The sequence below is a fragment of the Pteronotus mesoamericanus genome, unplaced genomic scaffold (genome assembly GCF_021234165.1).
Source record: "Pteronotus mesoamericanus isolate MK-2021 breed Mesoamerican mustached bat unplaced genomic scaffold, CSHL_Meso_final scaffold_1186, whole genome shotgun sequence".
Lineage (NCBI taxonomy): Eukaryota > Metazoa > Chordata > Mammalia > Chiroptera > Mormoopidae > Pteronotus > Pteronotus mesoamericanus.
The window spans coordinates 7,830,669-7,849,620 of NW_026555302.1; positions in this window are offsets into that span (position 1 = coordinate 7,830,669).

Sequence of the window (18,952 nt, forward strand, 5' to 3'; positions counted from 1 at the left end):
GTGTAAGAAAATATCCTTGTTTATAGGAAATACAAATATATATTTATATACACATATAGAAGGATTAAGGAGTATGGGGGCAACATGTCTACAACTTTTTCTCAAATGGTTCAGGATGAAGCTTCAGTGTGTGTGTGTGTCAAGAATAAAGCAGATGTGATAAAATCATAACATTAGGTAAAATGAATGAAACGTGCTTCAAGTACTGCTTTTACAATTTTTACAAGTTTTCCATAAATTTTAAATTTCCAAAATGAAAATATAAAAACAGGGGAAAATGCCTCCTCTGGGCCCCTATGTACACAGACCAGGTCAGTTCAAACAGAGTGAGGATGACACTTAGGGCACTGAACTCCCCTACAGAGACCAGCCCCTGCCCTCAGGCGGCCCCCTGGGGCTATTCCAGGCGCTAATGGGGTAGGAGAGGAGGGGAGGGCGGCACAAGATCCGTGGCACGAATAGTCAAACTACTGCAGGAATTCGAAGGCTCCGGAAGCTTAGCGGGAGGCCTTGCAGGAAGAGGCCCATGACAGCAACGGGCAGGGTTTGGTGGAGCTGCTGAGCTGCTCGCTTCGGCTTTAAGGAGAATTCTGACTGCCTTTTGATCACCACGCAGTTGAGCTGTTCCTCACCTCCACATGCTTGCTCCCTATGCAGCTCCTGCCCCGCATGTGGGCGGTTTATCAATTTGGAGGAGCCAGTGCATCCATTTTTCAAGATTCAGCTCATGTCCCTTTCTCTGACTTTTTTTGACCAGCTTGCTCCCCTCCAGATAGAAAAGTCCTTCGCTCTCTGTGCCTTTAATGTTGTTAGTACATATGTCATGGCCCATGTGGCCTCCTGTGGGCTTGTCAATCCATCTGTCCGTCCCTCCCAGCCTGCAGTCTCCTTGACGGCTTTGTATCTTTGAACCTGCGGTGTCTGGCCATAGAGAGAACTCGGTCCTTGTTAAAACAATCATATTAACCTAAGTCTTCTCCAAACGGGACTTCTTCCCCGCCTTTCCATTCTCACTGACAGGCTACCTGAAGGCTCTTTATTCAACGAAAACATTTCCTGGACTTTTCCATTTCAAGCAGAATAAATCCAAATTTGAGGGCAAACATTTTCTTCTCCACCCTGGGACCAGTGGCGAAGGTGAAGAGATGGACCAGCATGTGGGCAGCAGTGACAAGATCTGTCACACCAGTGGCTTAAATTCCTAATTAATGACTCAGCCACTGACCCACATAGAAATATGTGAACTACTCCGTGGGGTTATATCAGGGCATGGACCCTAATGACCACAGCTGACGAAGAGCCAACCAAACTATGTTAACCACCGATGCTTGGGGGCTCCTCACATCAAAGCAGAGCGTTTACCTCAGCTGCTGTCTGCTGAAGGCCTGCAGACCTTCCAGCCACACTATTATAATAATAATAATTAGCAACCGCCAGCATTCCTGCAAGCACTCTTCGGCCTGGCACCGTAAGCGCCCAACCCATGTCAGAGACTGCACGCAGGCGCCCAGGCCTGCCTACAGGCTGGCGCAGCCCCAGGGAGCAGAAGGCAGCGCTCCTAGCCTGGCCACACTTGGACCCAGACTCAAGCTATGGGATCGAAGTTCCAGTGACAAAGCTCCACCCCTTCCCTGCTCCATGGTGCCTGCAGTTCGAGGTTTGAAAGAACATTTCTGTGAGTCAATTCACGTTCCATCTCTCACCATACACCACGTTATGAGGTGGCTGTCTTAGGAACGGTGAGTCCCATGCCTGCTGGGGAAGGATGGCGGTCTCTGCCTGCGAGCACTTCCCTCTGCTGAGCCAAGGCTCTCCTTTGCTCGGCCAAGGTCACCAGTTTTAAACATTTGTTCGCAGGAGCCTTGCTTCCCCGGAGAGAGCAGGCCCCCTCCACCCAGGCAAGCTAGCAGCTGTTGGGGGAATTTTCAGCACTCGATTATTTTAAGGCATCTGTAAAGTGGGTGAAAACTAACTCCAGTGAACAATTCTTAAAATGAATTGTTTTTAAAGAAACAAATCAGAACAACAGCCAAGCCCTGCAGAACGTCTGGCTCCTCGAACACTCAGAATGTCGCTCGGTGCCCAGGGCTGTTTGCGAGATTCTATCCCGAAAACAGTGCTGTGGGTGCCCTTAACAAAGAATAACATTAATCTCCATTGTCACGTGCTGCTTAGCAGAGTGACATCCGACCAAGGGCAGGGCAGCAACAGGACTGCCACCGGGACCGTTTCCCGTTTCAGCGATTTTGCACTGACATGGTAAAATGAGAAAGCTCATGTTATATAATTTTTAAATGTGTGTACTTGGTAGCAAATACCAGACTGATTTCATAGCTTGTAGATACGGCCTTAAGCCAAATTAGAAAAACAGAGCAGTTTTTGTTCCTACACATTTCTTGGTCTAATGGTACCACACACCAGCAGCGCTCCATCCGGAGCCAAAGCACAAGAAGCAGCTCACAGTTATTACCTCAGTGCCTGCGGGGTAGCTCCCCATCGGCCCACAGGGGAAGGGCCGCGCTATCACCCTCTGTCTACAGAGGAGGATCTGCAAGGCCCAGGGAAGACACAAGGCGGCCCGTCCTGCAGGGTGGCTCCCGTGGTCCTGAATTGAGCTCCTCAAGTCATGATGTCTCTCCTGGTTGGGGATTATGGCTTTAAAATGGTTGCTCATGCAGCAATTCATTATTATAAATACTCTCATAATTCATGAGAAAGGAACTGGGAAACCAGGGCCAGCAACAAGTGCGTGACAGCTTGAATTTTCACCAGCTGTAGTCACTGGCCCCGGGCCAGGCTGCCGTCTGACCTCCAAGCTGGCCAAGCACGTGGGTATGTCTTATCGGCCCTCAGAACCAAAACATCCCTGGGATATTTTAGAGATATAGAAGTCCCTCAGGGAGGGAATGATAAGATGCCACATGTTTTAAAAGAGACGTTATTTCTTCTTGGATATGGCTCTGGGTGTGGGAAGAATCAATGGTATTAATTGAGTATTTGTTGAGTATGTACTTATGGGCCTAGCCTTGCTTATAGGTTCTATGCAGAATGAGAAAGTGTTCAGATATAGTTTTAAGCTCAATGGTTTTCTGTCTTGTTGTGGAGACTATGAACATATGAGATGTGGTCCAAGCAGCGCTGGCAAACTTTGGCCTGCGGGTCCAACCTGGAGCCCACCGCCTGTTTCTGAATAGAGCGTGAGCCAGACATGGTTTTCACCTTTTTACATGGTTGGGAAAAAATTAAGAAGAACAAAATCTTGTGACACGTAAAAATTATCTGAAACTCAAATTTCGAAGTCTGTAAATTGGATTTTATTGGAACATAGCCACGCCCACTCCCTTGTTTCTTTTGCGCTACAGAGGGCAGCAGAGCTGGCTGGTTCTGACAGAGGCCATACGGGCCACGAAACCTAAAATATGTCCTATCTTGTCCTTGGCAGAAGGAGTCTGCTGGCCTCGAGGTGGCTAACCCTCTGAGGGCGCCAAGTGGGGAGCCGGAGCCAGCTGGAGAACCAGAGGACTTCCACAAGGGGACAGACATCTTCGGGTGGCAACAAAACTTCAAGGAGGAAGGGCCTTCAAGTGGAGCTTGCAAGATGGGGGTGCTGAACTGTGGCTGCCAGCGAGGCTACGTCGTGACAGAGACGGGACCTTGGGAAGTCCTTTACCTCCCGCGCCTCCGTGTCCTCAGCTGTTAAATGCAAGCAGTAACACTCGCCCCCCAGGGCTGTTGTGAAGGCCACAGCAAGGTCTAGTAGGCAAAGTTAGCATGTCGCCTGGTACAGTGCTGTTGTAAATGTCAGCTGTTAGTGTCCATAGTAGTGATTTGCCATGAGTTCTCACACTTGGGCCTCAACTAATAAAAATAAGTCAAAGTTCACCTAAAAATCAGGCCTTTCAGAGGTGACCGGTGAATAAGCTTTTAAAATTTTTCGCAGAAGATGAATGCGAGCAATTGGATCCGATGAAATTGTTGAAAATGGTGTCATAAAAGAATTAGGAAACAGGAAAATAGTCCTAATGTGTTCTGTGAAAATAAGTTTTATAAGCCCCTAAATTTTATTTTGCCAGAGCACCAGATCTGAAACTCAGTAGGAAAATCTAGTGAAAGCTATCGACCCCTGTCCTTGATAAATGTACGCCGCACATACATGCACGCTTTTGCATGCAATCTTAGGGCTTAATGGGTCCCTTGAAGCCCATCGCTGGTTGTCAGTTCAGAACTCCTGTTCTAGTTGCTCACTCATACTTATAAAACCCACAGGATATTGCTATGTGAACCAGGATGCTGAATGATTAATTTATGAAGAAGAAATTATGTCAAGTGGGCTAAAGCCATGGCATTGGCCAATCAGCTCATTATCTCGCTATACAAAAGCTACGTGTAAAGCCAAGGCACAATTAAAAGAGAGTAAGGAATCATAGCAAAGGGAATTCGAGAATGGTCTTAATGGCTCCTGTCGCCAAGCTCGAGAGTCTGATGCATCGGCTTCTGCGGCGGAGGCACCCCGGCCAAGACTGCGGAACAGCCAGGCCGGGCCCTCCCCTCTGGACAGTCCTCGCTGCCTGCGCTCGGTGCCTGCAGGCGCAGGGCGGGCTGAGCTCCTCCTCGCATCACTCTTGCCCAGTGAAGGTACAGACAGGCAGTGGGTCCCTGCATTCAGCTGTGCTGATTTTCTCACCACTCACCTGGCCCTTCTCTATGGGGAATATATATGCTCATATATCCCCATATATACAGTCCAGTTTAGGGTAGGTTTGTTGTGTTGGTTTTTCATAATTTCCTTTTCATAAAGAATCTCTGTCTTCAAATTAAGGTTCCTTACTGTCCCCTGCCTCTTCTCCACCCCATCCATGCTGTCTACAGGAAAAAGGGGTCCTTCGGTTAGTCCTTCCTCCCTCCCCCCGTTTCTTTTCTCCCTTGTTGACTCCCTTCTTCCCTCCCTCCCTTCCTGCCTTCCTTCCTTCCTTCTTAAATCCCCTTTATTTGGAAATAGTTTCAGACTTACTAGAAGTTTAAAAGTAGTGGAGCGCTCCCATAGACTTCTCACCCAGCTTCCCCCAGTGCAAACACTTACTTACGTAACCACAGCCCTGGTCGGAACCGGGGAATTACATCGGCATAACATCATCACTCAGGTACAGACCTCACTTGGGTTTCCTAGTTTCACATGCATTCGGGGGTGCGTGTGTGCAGTTCTATGATATTTTAGCACATGTGTAGATTGAGAAAGCAACGCCACAGTCAGGATACCACCAAGAAACCCTCTCACATTACTCCTTAACAGCCAGTGACTTCCTTTTATAAATACATGTGACCCTTGAACAACACGGGTAGAACTGCATGACTTCACTTACACGAGGATTTTTTCCATCTTGCAAAGAGACGACATAAACTTCTGGTATCGATAAATATAGTCCAGTACTATAAATGTATTTTCTCTTTCTTATGATTTTCTTAATATCATTGTCTTTCCTCTTGCTTACTTTATGGTAAGAATACAGTATCAAATACATATAACACACAAAATATGTGTTCATCAACGGTTCATGTTATGGGTAAGGCTTCCAAGTCAAGAGCAGGCTATTGGTAGTTAAGTTCTGGGGAAGTCAAAAGCTACACATGGGTTTTGACTGTGTGGGGATGAGGTAGGGGGTTTTGTTGACTGTGGCGGGGGGGCAGTCTTTGGTGTCCCTAACTCCCTGTGTCAGTCTCTGTTTTCAGTGTTAGAAATCTTAGTCCAGCAGACTTCTGCTATCGTAGCACCTGAAAATCTTATGCAAATGACCTCAAGGGACAACAGCATGACCGTGGGTGGGTAAATGCAGTTACCATTACCAAGGCCTCCATGGCAATTTTTAGACTCGAACTGTTGTGAGTTTCATTTCTTTTTCTTTCTTTTTTTTACAAAAGACTTTATTTATTTATTTATTTTTAGAGAGGGAAGGGAGGGAGAAAGAGAGGGAAACATCAATGTGTGGTTGCCTCTTGCACACCCCCAGATGGGGACCTGGCCCACAACCCAGGCATGTGCCCTGACTGGGAGTTGAACCTGTGACCTTTTGGTTTGCAGGCTGGCACTCAATCCCTGAGCCATGCCAGTCAGGTTGAGTTTTATTTCTAAATCTTTGAATATTTTCTGTCATTGAGCAAAGTTTTCAAATGTTTACCCTTGTTATTGTGTAGAAACAGTCTACTAGGCTTTTAGAAAAAGTTAGAACTTCTAACCACAATTCCTTTAACGATATTTGCATAATAAAAAATTTCTTAAAATCTGTGAGTTGTGTTGGTGCATACTGTCACACAACCCTAAATTTGTCTTTTTCTTCCCTAAACTTGTTTCCTCTGGGTTCTGAGTTTTCTTCTGCATGTGTCCTTCACATCAACTTTTCACTTTAGTGAGTTTCATGTGGACAAATTTAGGGCCACTGCACTCTTCTAGAAGATACCACCTTGGGTTAGACTCTTCTGAAATCTACTTTCAGGGAGGGAGTTCCTTTCCCAGCAAATCTTCTGAGCAGAATGCTGTTATTCACCCCAGAGTTTGCATAAGTACTTTTGCATGACCATTCTCTGAGACAGTCAAAAACTAATGGTTTTTGGAGCCAGTCCAATGAGTTAAGTATGTTAAATAAATAAATTATGGCACCCGCACATATCACGCGTAACCATCATAAATGTCTATTTAAGGTCACTATAGAGAACAAAGCATCATTCAACCCAAGAGAGCATAGCTGGAACATTCTCAAGGCTCTGATTAATTCTTAGGCTAAAAAAACTGGGAGTTGCTCTTTGATTAGAGGGTGCCTGTCCTGTGACTTGGGAGAGAAGAAAGACACCCACGACTGCTTGTGGGAATGGAAAATGACAAAGCTACTTTGGAAAACAGTGTGACAGTTTACAGTTAAAAGTTAAACGTACAACTACCTGGAAACAATCCTACACCTAGCCAGCTACCTAAAGAAAAGAAAATGTATATCCATACAAAGATTTGCATGCAAATGTTCCTAGCAACAGTATTCACAATAGCCAAAGCAGGAAACAACCCAAATGTCTGTCAAGTGGTACAGAGATGCATAAAATGTGGCACAATCATACAATGGACTACTACTCAGAAATAAAAGAGGAATAGACTACTGACATATTACAATCACAAACTTCAAAAATGTTATGCTCAGCAAAATAAGTTAGACACAAGAGACCACATACTATGATTCCATTTGCATGAAATGCCTAGAAAAGACAGAAAGCAGATTAGTGACTGTCTGTGGCTGGGGAGGGGCGGGGGTGAGGGCGCGAGGGCCTTGCCGAGGGGGTGGAACAGTGACGGTGGCCACTCCACCTGGTCTAGTTACTAATAATTGAATAGTACACTTGAAATGGGTAGATTTCCTGACATGTAGCTTTAATGTTGTTTTTTTTAAAAAAGAACACTAACCCACATTTTTCTGGAAGATGGGAGGATCAGCCTTGGGCGAGCACCCTAGGAAACCCTCCCCTTGATAAAGGACTTCTCAAATCTCAGCTTGTGCCGAAGCAAGCAGGACATGCCAATCACTCTCCAGGCCCAGCAACACTTGCTCTAGTTCTCTCTCCCTTTAGAAGGTGGGCCTCCCCTCTAGCCTCTACCTTGGGAACAGGAAACAGGTACAGTTCTGGCAGGTACTTGAGTGGAAGGTCCTTGCTGCCTCATGTGTCCTCTGTGCCCCCCAAGGGGAAGGGCTCATTCTGCAGACTCCGGGTGGAAAATCTTAGAGGGAACAAGAAAGGGTTGCCAGTCCAGTACTGGGACGGGGCGGGGCAGGGCAGAGGCCTGGAGAGAGGATGACCTAGAGACCTAGGGGAGGGGAGGGTGGATTTAGCCCCACCAACTCCTCTGGGGAGGAGCCAGAGGTCTGGCGGGGCACCTGGGGCTGCAGACAGCCCGCCCCCCAGGGAACCTCACCCTGACGAGAAGCTGCCCACCTTACCCGAGGGCTTGTGCTGCTCTCAGTGGACTTGTCTCACCCAAGACACGCTCAAGACAGGAGGGCCAGGGAAGCTGGCTTGACTGGGGGCGGGGCGGGGAGGCAGGCAGTATAGGGGTGTAGAGCAGGAGAGGAGCCAAGGGAGGGGAGAAACAGTCACAATGCCCACCTACCATACTGTCTCCCACTTAGTAAGTAATCAATGACTACCTGTTTTTATCATGACCACTAACATTGCTATTACTGTTATTGCTACCATACTTCTCCCTCAGATTTATCAGGGTACAGGGAGATAGGAGCACAAAAAACCAGGAGGGCCCGCTCTAGGCAGTCAGGAAAGACTTGGGAAAATGATGTTTCCGCTGAGGTCTGGTAGGTAAATTAAGTTTATTAGGCTAACGTGGTCAGCAGGAAGAGCATCCCAGGAGCCGGAACAGCATGCGCAAGGGCCCTGAGGTCAGGGGATTAGGTGGCAACCACCCCAGTTGTGAAGACAGATAATTATCCAATGCCGGCAGAGCAAATCTAAATATGTCCCCAGGGTGTCGCAGACAGGACCACCGTAAACAATTGCAGGGCCTGGGGCAAGGGCACAAAACGAAGCCCATACGCTGTATGTCTAAGTATTTAAAATTATAAACCTAACTAACAAATTATCAATAAAATATGTTCCACCCTCCCACCTTATCAGGTCTGCCCCTGGCTCACCCCTTTGGCTTCTCAACCGCAGCTTCACCCTGGGAGCGGGTCAGGTACATATGCATGAGGATCCTCCCCTCCCTGCCCCCCCCCACCCCCGCCCAGACTGCATATCTAAGCCTCTCCCTAGCAGCAGCAGCAAATAACCATTGCCCAGTGATCCCCTTGAGGGGTGTCCAGCAGCCATGTGGTCCACTTTCAGGTGAACCTAGGGAGGAGGGCCGTAGGCCATTCAGGAAGGGCATTCTGCGGTCCTGGGGAGCCAGGGTATAGTCCAGAAAGGAGAGCCCGGGCTCTGGTGGGCACATCCCCTTGGTCCATGGGTTATATTTCTTGGAAAGGGAGGCCAGTCAAAAGGCGGGTCAGAAGGGAGCCCATAAAACACAAGGCAGGACCCCTTGCTCCCAGAGCAGCACTGGTTATGGAAACTCAGTGGTTAGGGGAAATAACCTCGGTTGGGGAGAGGAGGCAGGGTCGGGGGGTGGGGTGGGGGAAGCTTCCTGGAGGAGGAAGTCCCTGAGCCCAATATTTCCCTGCGGAGGAAGCATCTGCTGCAAAATTGAGGTGCGTGACCTAATAAATCTAATGTTCCTTGGTCAAATATGAAATAGTGCAACCAGGTGGCAGGCGCTTCAGCTCCGGTTAAGAAGCCATTTCTCTTTTAACCCCTTTATTTGGCAGGATTATAATGGCAATTTAGGTTGAGAGGTCTTCGTCTGCAAGGCTCAGGCCTGGCTTAGGGGAAAGCCCTTAGAGGTCTGTGCACTCATGTCTAAGTTGTCGGTGAGGGGATGAGAAAGATTCTTTTAATGTAAGTGCTTAACTATGAAAACTTTTTAATTGGCTCACACGATTAGATTGAAATAAGAGGGGGAGGGTGGAAATACGGTCGAGGGAATACAGATGCGCAGGCAGAAATGGGAGCGTCCGCGTGGTTGAATGCTGGCCGGGCAGCGGGCGGCCCTTCGTTCGCACCTCCCTCTCATCCCCAAGGTCAGGGTGGCTGTACCTTCTTTTCTTTTTTTCAGTTTTTAACTTTATATGTATTTTTTAAATTTTATTTTTCAGTGAAACATACATTCAATATTATTTTGAATTAGTTTCAGGCAAATAGTCGAATGGTTAGGCAATCATATACTTTACAAAGTGGTCCCTCCCATATTTCATGTCCCCACCTGGCACCATACGTAAGTATAACGTATTACTGACTATGCTGTACTTTACATCTCCATGACTACTTTGTAACTATCAATTTGTACTCCTTAATCCCTTCACCTTAGCCCCTCCACCTCCCTCCCCTCTATCAACCATCATATCTGTTCTCTATATCTGTGAGTCTGTTTTGTTTGTTCATTTATTTTGTTCTTTAGATGCCACATATAAGTGAGATCACATGGTATGTGTCTCCCTCTAACTTAGTTCACTTAGCATGATACCCTCTACGTCCAAGTTGGCTTTCTTGTGTATTTTAGCACTAGAATACTTGATAGATGGAAGGATTTGCTCTAGTAAATGTGTGTATGTATGTGTGTATGTTTTACTGTGAAAGTGAGAATTGTGCATTTGTTTGTGGAAAAAGGGTGGGAAAAGTAAGTCATTGTGGCAGATTAAATGCACTAAGGAGAGCCAGGAAACCTTGTATTTTAAAATATAACAATCTCAGTCATTTGACCCAGGGGGAAATAGCAATGTCAGGAATGAACTACTAATTACCAGCAATGTCCCAGAGGACAGCCAGGGAGAGTCAATGCTGGGAGGGGTGTGGGGGCAAAGGCGTGCGACCCATGGGCTGAGTCTCCTCAGCGGTCCTGTCCAGGAGCCTTTGAGAGAAAAGGGCAGCCTCCCGGGGAATTTTTTCCAACTCTAATGGTCCAATCCAAATCCCATCGAGAAAGGAATAATACGAAGCTAGATGAGTCAAAATATCTGGAATGCAGAGAAAGGGGAAAGAGGGAAGACATGAACTCTAGCGTTGCCCATTTGGAAGATGGGGGGAAAGGCAAAATGATACTGAGTTATTTAATTTTGTTATTATTATTACAGGGTTATCAATACTGAGTTTTTACTGAGTGCTTACTACGTGCCCAGCAGCGCTAACGTTTACAAGTATTGGCTATACAAGGACTATATACACACTCAATAAGGAAAGTGCTATTATTGTTGCATTTTACAGTTGAAGACACAGAGGCTTAAAGAGGTTAGGTGGAGGGTAGAAGGGAAGATAAAAGATTTGTTTTGGACAGAGTGGATTTCAGGTGACACCAGTTCTAAAAGGGGGTCCCCGGGATTGTCAAAAATCAGGAATTGACGCTGGGGGATGGAGGTGGGGCAGTCGGGGAAGAAGGGAAGTGGGCATATAGATTTCTACTGTCTACTGCCTTTTTGTCTCATTTGAGTTTTGAAGCATATGAATGTGCTATCCATTCAATAAATAAATAAAAATGGAAAAACAAAAAAATCAGAAATTGAAATTGAGGAAAGGTCAGGACTGAAGAAGTAGATTTGAGAGGCAGGTGGTGCTGAAGACAAGGGAGTGGATGTGTGTGGGCAACCTCTGGGTACGAGCAATTAGTAAACCAAGACGGGGGAGATTTCTGTTTGTTTTTAATCAACCAATCAGAAACAAACTTGGAACTCTCTTGGGTCGCAGTTTAGACTCTTAACAGACAAGAGTTAACCATGGGCTTGTGGAAGTATTTAGAAGGCACTAGAGAGATTCTTACCACCTGATTAATCCAAGAAACATGTATCCTGAAGAGAAGGCTAAGGTAAACTTTTCTATAGCTAGACATAGAGACTTGCAGAAATGATTTACAGTCCCATTCCTTCTAGAAGCAACTGGTTCCAGCATTTTAGTAAGAGGCCAAGGCAGATAAGCCTCTGTGTGGAACTTAATTATGCATCACCTGGTTTCTGTAATGTTTCCTAACCTAAGAAGGATTATTAAATGTTTTACATTTAATCTGTACCTAGTGCAAGCAGAGGTTGGGTCTGAATGCCCAGGAGAACAATTTCTCCAAATTTCCGGGACTTCCACATCCCCTGAAAGCCCTTTGTCAGCCCCAAATAAATGATGGGTGAGTGGGGAGAGGGGAGGTGCCCTTTCTGAGGAAGGGTTGTCCTCAGTAGGAGAGGCACATGACAACCACAGAACATTTCAGCTGGTAGAGACTTGCAGATGCACAGGGCAGAGCTTCTGAAACCTGTGCTCGCATCAGAATCTCACGGAGAGCTTGTTTAGACACAGGCTCCATCCCCAGAGTTTCTGGTTCAGGTCTGGGCTGGGGCCTGGAGAATCTGCATTTCTAACAACTTCCCAGGTGATGGTATCTTAGGGACAACACTTTGAGTACCACTGATCTACTGCAGCTCTGTCATCTTACAAACATGAAACTGAGGCCCAGAGGGTTTAAATAACTTGTCCTAGGTCCCCTAGCTAATGTCAGAGCTAGAACAAGGCTCTCAATCTCTCTTGCTTTCCCTCATCTCTAACTATTTCAGCACGTATTCCCTGAAAGAACCCTCTTTCAAGACCACAGTACAGTTATAATACCAGTTGTTTCCATGATAAAGTTTAGCATTTTTTTCTTCTTTGTAATTAATAGGCATCTTGTGAGGAGATACCTTAAGATTAGGTAGGGATATTTCTCAACATACTTCACACAATAATTTTATCATAAATAAATGATTCTTACTTGAAACAACCATCAATGTGGTGGCTGCCAAAAGGTGATTTTCTAATTTTATGCTTTTCCCTACATTTATTAATTGGAATCCCACTGTAATGAAAAGTTTCCATTTTTCATTCATTCATTCATTCATTCATTCATTCATTCATTCATTCATGTCAGTGTGAACTCACTCATGGATTCTTTTTTTAATCCTCAAATTCCTATCTCTTGCCACTTAAGTCAGTTATCTTCCCACTACGTGGCCCTGCTGCTTATAATACCGTTATTTCTGAGATGATATTAGTGTGTCACATGGGTTCAAAAACCAAACTGAAGTTTTTGCAAGCCTTAAACTTGGTGAGAGTTCTCTGCTTTCTTGCCAGTACAGGTTCCAAGCGAGTGCCAAGGGAAACCGGCAATGTAAGGAGTGCGAGAGCTATTGCTCTGGGTCATATTTCCTAGCGTCGTAATAATGACTTTTAAAACGTGGCCATAAAGCCAATGCCTTTGTCTTTTCCCATCCACCTTAATTCCTCTTAGGCCATGTGAGTGGCGAGTCTAAGCGTGCTCACGTTAAGGCCCTTGAGTTAAAGGAGAACCCCATCCTCACGCTCAGAGAGTGGGAGAGGGGCAGACCGAGCTGGCCCTGGCCAAACCTAGGTTTCTGTGAAGAAAAAAACCAACCGTCGGCGGCAAGCTCTGCCCTGCGTCATCTCCCCACTCCATTGTCCCCAGGGCCGCACTGGGGTTTGGTTGTAGGAGTCCAAAGGAGGGTGCCAGCTCACAACTACATATTTGTCATTTTGGCCTACTAACCGCATTATCCAGGGTGGCACAAAAGTAGGTTTACAGGTGTGAGTGTGCAAAACGAAGTTTATTCTGATATGATTATTTATTAATTATTGCATTATCTTCTATATGAACAACTAACTGTAAACCAACTTTTGCCCCACCCTGTACGGCTAAAAAGAAATAAGCATTTACCATATCCTTGATTTCACCACATGTCTTTGTGCAAGAAAAATAAGTCAGCCATTTAGTGGAAGCAAGATGTGACTTTAAAACAGCCTAAACACATTTAGTTTTAGAAACCAATATAGCTGGCTCAGAAGCACAAATAAATAAAAATGTCATTTTGGGTTTCACATACCTCTGTCCTTTGAGACATATTCCAAGGGAAATTCCTCTTGGGATTTAGCCATTTATAAGCACTATTAGAACTCTCTAGAAATAAGGCACCAAACTAAACCAGGTTGGGTGGGAATGTCTAATGCAGTGGTTCTCAAACTATGACTACACTGCCCCTCATTGAGGCCTTCTATGGGGGGTGGTTTTCACAATCAGAAGGGTGGGGGCGCTACTGGAGATTAATGGGCAGAAGTCAGCATGTTTAACCTCCTTCCACGCATGGGCAGTTGCACACAGCATGAACTGTCCAATGACATCCCATAGAGAAACAACCAAAGAGGTTTCCCAGGAACTTGAATTAGGCGAAGATCCCAACTCACCGGTAATAGCTGAAATGAGTGGAAGCCAAGCCTGGGTTCTAATCCTACTTGTGCTAGAGTGAGCTGGACCTTGTTTTTGGTGTTTGTAATGGGAGAAAATGGAAGAACTGCCAGATCTCTCAGGCTCTTGCAACTCTAAAGTCCATGAGAAATAAAATGTTTTGTGGTGCAGGTGGTGGTCTATGCCACTTCTCAAGGCTTATGTCTACCTTTCTGAGGATTAGTTGTATTCATGACCCCTATGCCGCTCTGCAGTTCACTTATTAAACGCCACAGTGGCCTATTCCCTGATCCTTGAATCGGCCATGTGCTCCTGCCTCTGAGCAGCTGCTCTTGCTGTTCCCTCTGCCTAGGATGCTTTCCTCCCACACTCTGCAAGGTCAGTTGATTCTCATCACTTGGGCCTCAGCTGAAATGTCATCTTCTAAGAAGTCTCCTGTGACAACTTACCTACAGTAAGCCTCTCCCCCAGGCCAACACTCTCCATTGCATCATCCTACTTGTTTCTATGCAGTGCTTCTTACACATATAATTACACATTTCCTGCCTTACTATCACCCTCTCTCCCTAGGCTACAAGCTCCACGGGGGCTGAGAATTGTGCATAATCAGGGGTGTCCCACCCGCGGCCTGCAGGCTGCATGCAGCCCAGGATGGCTCTGGATGCGGTCTATCACAAAATTGTTAATTTACTTAAAACATTGAGATTTTCGCTTTTGCTTTTGTTAGTGTTTGTGTATTTAACACGTGGCCCAAGACAACTCTTCTTCTTCCAGTGTGGCCCAGAGACGCCAAAAGGTTGGACATCCTTGGACTCTATATCCTTTTTCATTGTATCTTCAGAACAAGACTTCTAAGAATCCACATACATATAAAGCCTTTTCTAACATAGAAAAGGTTGCCCCTTCCTCCAAGGCTGAGCCCTGTGCTGGACACTTGGCTTAGGGAGCCAGGCATGGGCTGGATTTCAACGCCTCCTGGCCCCTTGGCTACGTACCCCTGCACAGTGAGCAGCCCCATGCAAGGTGCACGTGGGAACACAGTGTTGGGTGAATAAATCAACTTTATTGAGGTTTTCATTTACTTCCACTAAAATGCACCATTTTAAGAGTTCAGTTCAATGAATTTTGACAGATACACATACCCAGGTAACCGCTACGACAATCAAGATATAGAAATTCCATTATCCCCAAAGTTTCTGCATGTCCTGTTGCAGTTGGCTCTCTTCCCACGCACTCCCCCCAAACCTCAAGCAATCACTGAATCTTAATTTCATCTCCTTATATCTGGCCTACTGCAAAAGAATTTAAAATGGCCTTAAAATGAATAAAATATCAAAATCAATAAAAGAGGGAGAATAAAGAGGAGCAAGCAAGGTTGAGAGGAGCAAGGCAGATATCCCAGCCACGAGGGTCGATAGCGTGTCTAGGACTGAGCTCAGAGGCTGAGGCTGGGCAGCAACCTTAGAGCCAAGGGAAGGAGGGACATGTGGTCCTTCAGTTTTCGCCTGGGAGGCAGACGCACTTCATTTCCCAGGACAGAAGTTCTCCTGGCACGAAGACCTGAGAGAGCCCTGCGTGAGTCACCAGACAGAAGTTTCTGGAGATGCTCTGAATGGTGCCTTTAGTAAGAAGTTCGCAGTGAATGTAGCAGAAATGTTGACATAGATTTCATCTAGACAATCTTCCGTCATCATTCCTACAGCAAATATTAACGCAGCTAAATAAGAGGATCTCACTGGGGTTTTCAGAAAGGTGGAGTAGTAAGATCATTTAAAATGATCTTCCCTAGCAAGGCCCTGGACTCAGAAACTCCTTACTGGCCTTACAGGCAGAGAGAAGCATGTGTTTGGAAACCCCTGTGGGTAGGTGGGAGGGTTAATGCTCAGTTATGAAACTTAAAAGAGCCTGGCCAGGATCTCTGTCTAGATCAAAGGCCTCCCCATCTCTGCCTGGAGCTGGGCTGTGGGGTTGGGGTGGGGGGTAGGGCACGTGTCTCAGCAAAGGCCAGGGTTTTCTTAAGGAAGCAGGCTTGGAGCTGGGCCTACACGCGGGGGCTCTGCTAAGATGCCAACCTTCTACACACTAGACCATTCAAAGTAACACTAAAACATGAAAGGCACTGTGGGCAGGTGTTGACAGCTGCTCGCCACGGCCACAGACATGTCTTAGTAATGACCCTGGAAGGCTGAGCTCTGAGTCTCATCACTCTTGCCTGTTGATGGGTCACAAAAGCCCTGACAGTACCTCTTCCCTGCTGGATTCTGAATCAACTGAGAAATAAGACAAATGGGTGAGGCAAGTGGGGGGGGGAAAACACATCTATTGTTGGGAGATGTGGCTGGTGTCTGTGGGCAAGTGAGTTTTTGGGGGCCTGAGCCCTAGAATTAGACAGCCTCTTCTCCCCATCACAGGTCATACCTGGCCAGCACAGGCCTCTGTAAGAGGAGGGACAAGGAGGGACTGCGAACATGAGGTCCCTAATGGGAACTTGCTCCCAATGCGTGGGGAGGGCGGGTACCCAGTTTCACCTTCTAAACTCACCAGTCAGGTGAGTTGCTCCCTCTCCTCTGGGCTACCAGGAAATTTACTCCCTATGTACATCTTAGCCAAAAAAGCACCCCTGAAGGGCTTGAAGGTATATTATGGACTGTATTGTGGACTTGTTTGATATTGGCCATTTAAATGCAGGTGGCTGTCTGGGCCACACAATAATTTTTGCCTAACACATTTGGTGGTTGAGGTTAGGTACTTCTTTTTGAAAATGGGTAGATACCAACACTATTTACTTCTCTCTACTTTTCTGCAAGACTGTAACAGCTGTTAATTTTGGCATGGGGTGTGCCTGTTTATCTAAAAATGGTATGGGCCATTAATATCAACATTAAAAGAAAGAGGAAGAGGGTGGGTCCAAATGCACTTTTGTTTTGCACTACTTAACACTTGCTTGGTCTTTCGAGGTTATTTTGGCCACTCCTTGGTTCAGAGGATGGAATTATATAAGGGATTTTGCAAGAGCATTAACAGTGACCCTGACATGCTTACGTTCCTGGTCTGCACTTGGTTGTGCTCAGCGGTGTGCTGGTAAATACACAAAAGTCACTCTCTGAAATGGAGAGGCCCTGATTTATATTGTTTTCTGTTTTCCAATTTCTATGGGGTAAATAGGTCCTCCGTGGATGATTTCTTAGCTACCAATATGACGCCATCAAACATAATTAGGAAGAGGAACACAGTAGCACACCATTTTACGGTATTACCAGCAAATAGATACAATAGGCCTAAATAATCTCAAAAGAATGTATTATATATTAGTAAAATATTAGTAAATAAAATAGTGGTAAAATAATCAGGATACACTTTGAATATTTATTCAATTTACTTTTAATATAACTTAAGAAAATAAGATCAATAAAATATAATTTTTTTAAAAAAGATATGGTATATATATAATGGAATAATTTTCAGCCATAAAAAAAGAATAAAATCTTGCCCTTTGTGACAATATGGATGGATATAGTGGTTATTGTGCTAAGTGAAGTAAGTCAGACAGAGAGAGACAAATACCATGTGATTTCCCTCACATGTGGAATCTAAAACAAACAAACAAAATAAATGAATAAACAAAACAAAACAGAAACAGATCCATAGATACAGAAAACACTGACGGTTGCCATAAAAGAGGGGTGTGGAGAGATGGGAATATTTTAAAAAATAAAAAAATCAATAAAAAATATAACAAATATGGCAAACTGCCTCCTTTCTATACATATTCCCTATTTTCTTTATATTGCTACATTTTTTTCTTATTTTCCCATAAAAAGTTCACCATCTACCACGCCGCATGATTTATTTACTTATAAAAAAAGAAAAATAAATCTCCTTCATGCCTTTCAGGTCCCCCTCCTGAAAACTTTATCTGTGCTCCAGCTTCAAAGCGAAGCCTACGTCCCTCAGGCATCTGTGCGGCCCCATGTCTTGTCGGAGAGTATCCACAGGGGCGCCCTTTCTGTCTCGGCATTTAGGCCTTAATAGTGGACAACTGGGGTGAATTTTGTCTCCCTAGGTTTCTGAGTCAAAGCAAAGAAAGCAAACAAAAAGATACCAAATCATAGCGTGTTGTTTATTCCTTAATGTGGTTAAGGACCCCAAAAAGTGACCTGGGGTTTTTCATCAGTTTGGTGTATTTGCTGAGTTCAAGGTCATTTCAGGTTCAGCAGCAAGTCATGCTGTTTTTCTAGTCCTTAGTCAGCAGAAGAATGCAAAGCCCATTTTGTAGACAGGTTTTAAACACATAGGGTTCCAAGATAAATTCAATACATATGTTCTGATTCATTCACATTTTACTCACTAAATAACTATGTGATATCTAAGAAGACTTCAGAGCTTTGATGAAAAATCTCTTCAAAGTATTCTTTCCTTTGAACCCAGCAGTCATATTTTCCTAAGAATTAGTAATGGCCAGTAGAGTTATGGGCGTTTGAAATATTGCCAAAATGCCTCTTTCCTCAACTTAAGGGTTCCTTTAAATACCCAATATATACAATCATAAATTTTTTAAAGAAAGGCATATATACACAGTGCATGTATGAACCACACGGGTGTGCCAGAAATTGTGGCAGATGTTCTACAAACATTGTCACCAACATTTGCAACAATGTCTAAAGGTTGGAATTGCTTCTCTCATTTGCAGGTGAGGAAGCTCAGGCTCCAGAGGTTCTATGACTTGCCCAAGGCCAGGACTGCCAAGTCACACGCCAATATTCTATTGAACTCTCTCTCTGAATCTTTTTAGTTCATTGTGTTCACTTCAGCAAATATTTATTAAGTGCCTCTATGTGCCAGGTGCTGTTGCAAGCCCCCAGTGAAGAGGGCAGGTAGATGGGGGGTAGGGGTGGAGGTTTATGAGGTTGTATCAATTAGTGTGTAGTTGATTATAATTAAAAGGAAACCCAACTCAAATGGTCTTAAATAATACGGAGTATACACTGTAGCTGAGAATGCTAGTTATTCCCTAATATCCATTTCCCCCTTCCACTAAGAGTAGAACCCCCCAATTTTTAGCCAGGCGTATGGCCTCCCAGAAGGAGGATGGGGGGAATTTGT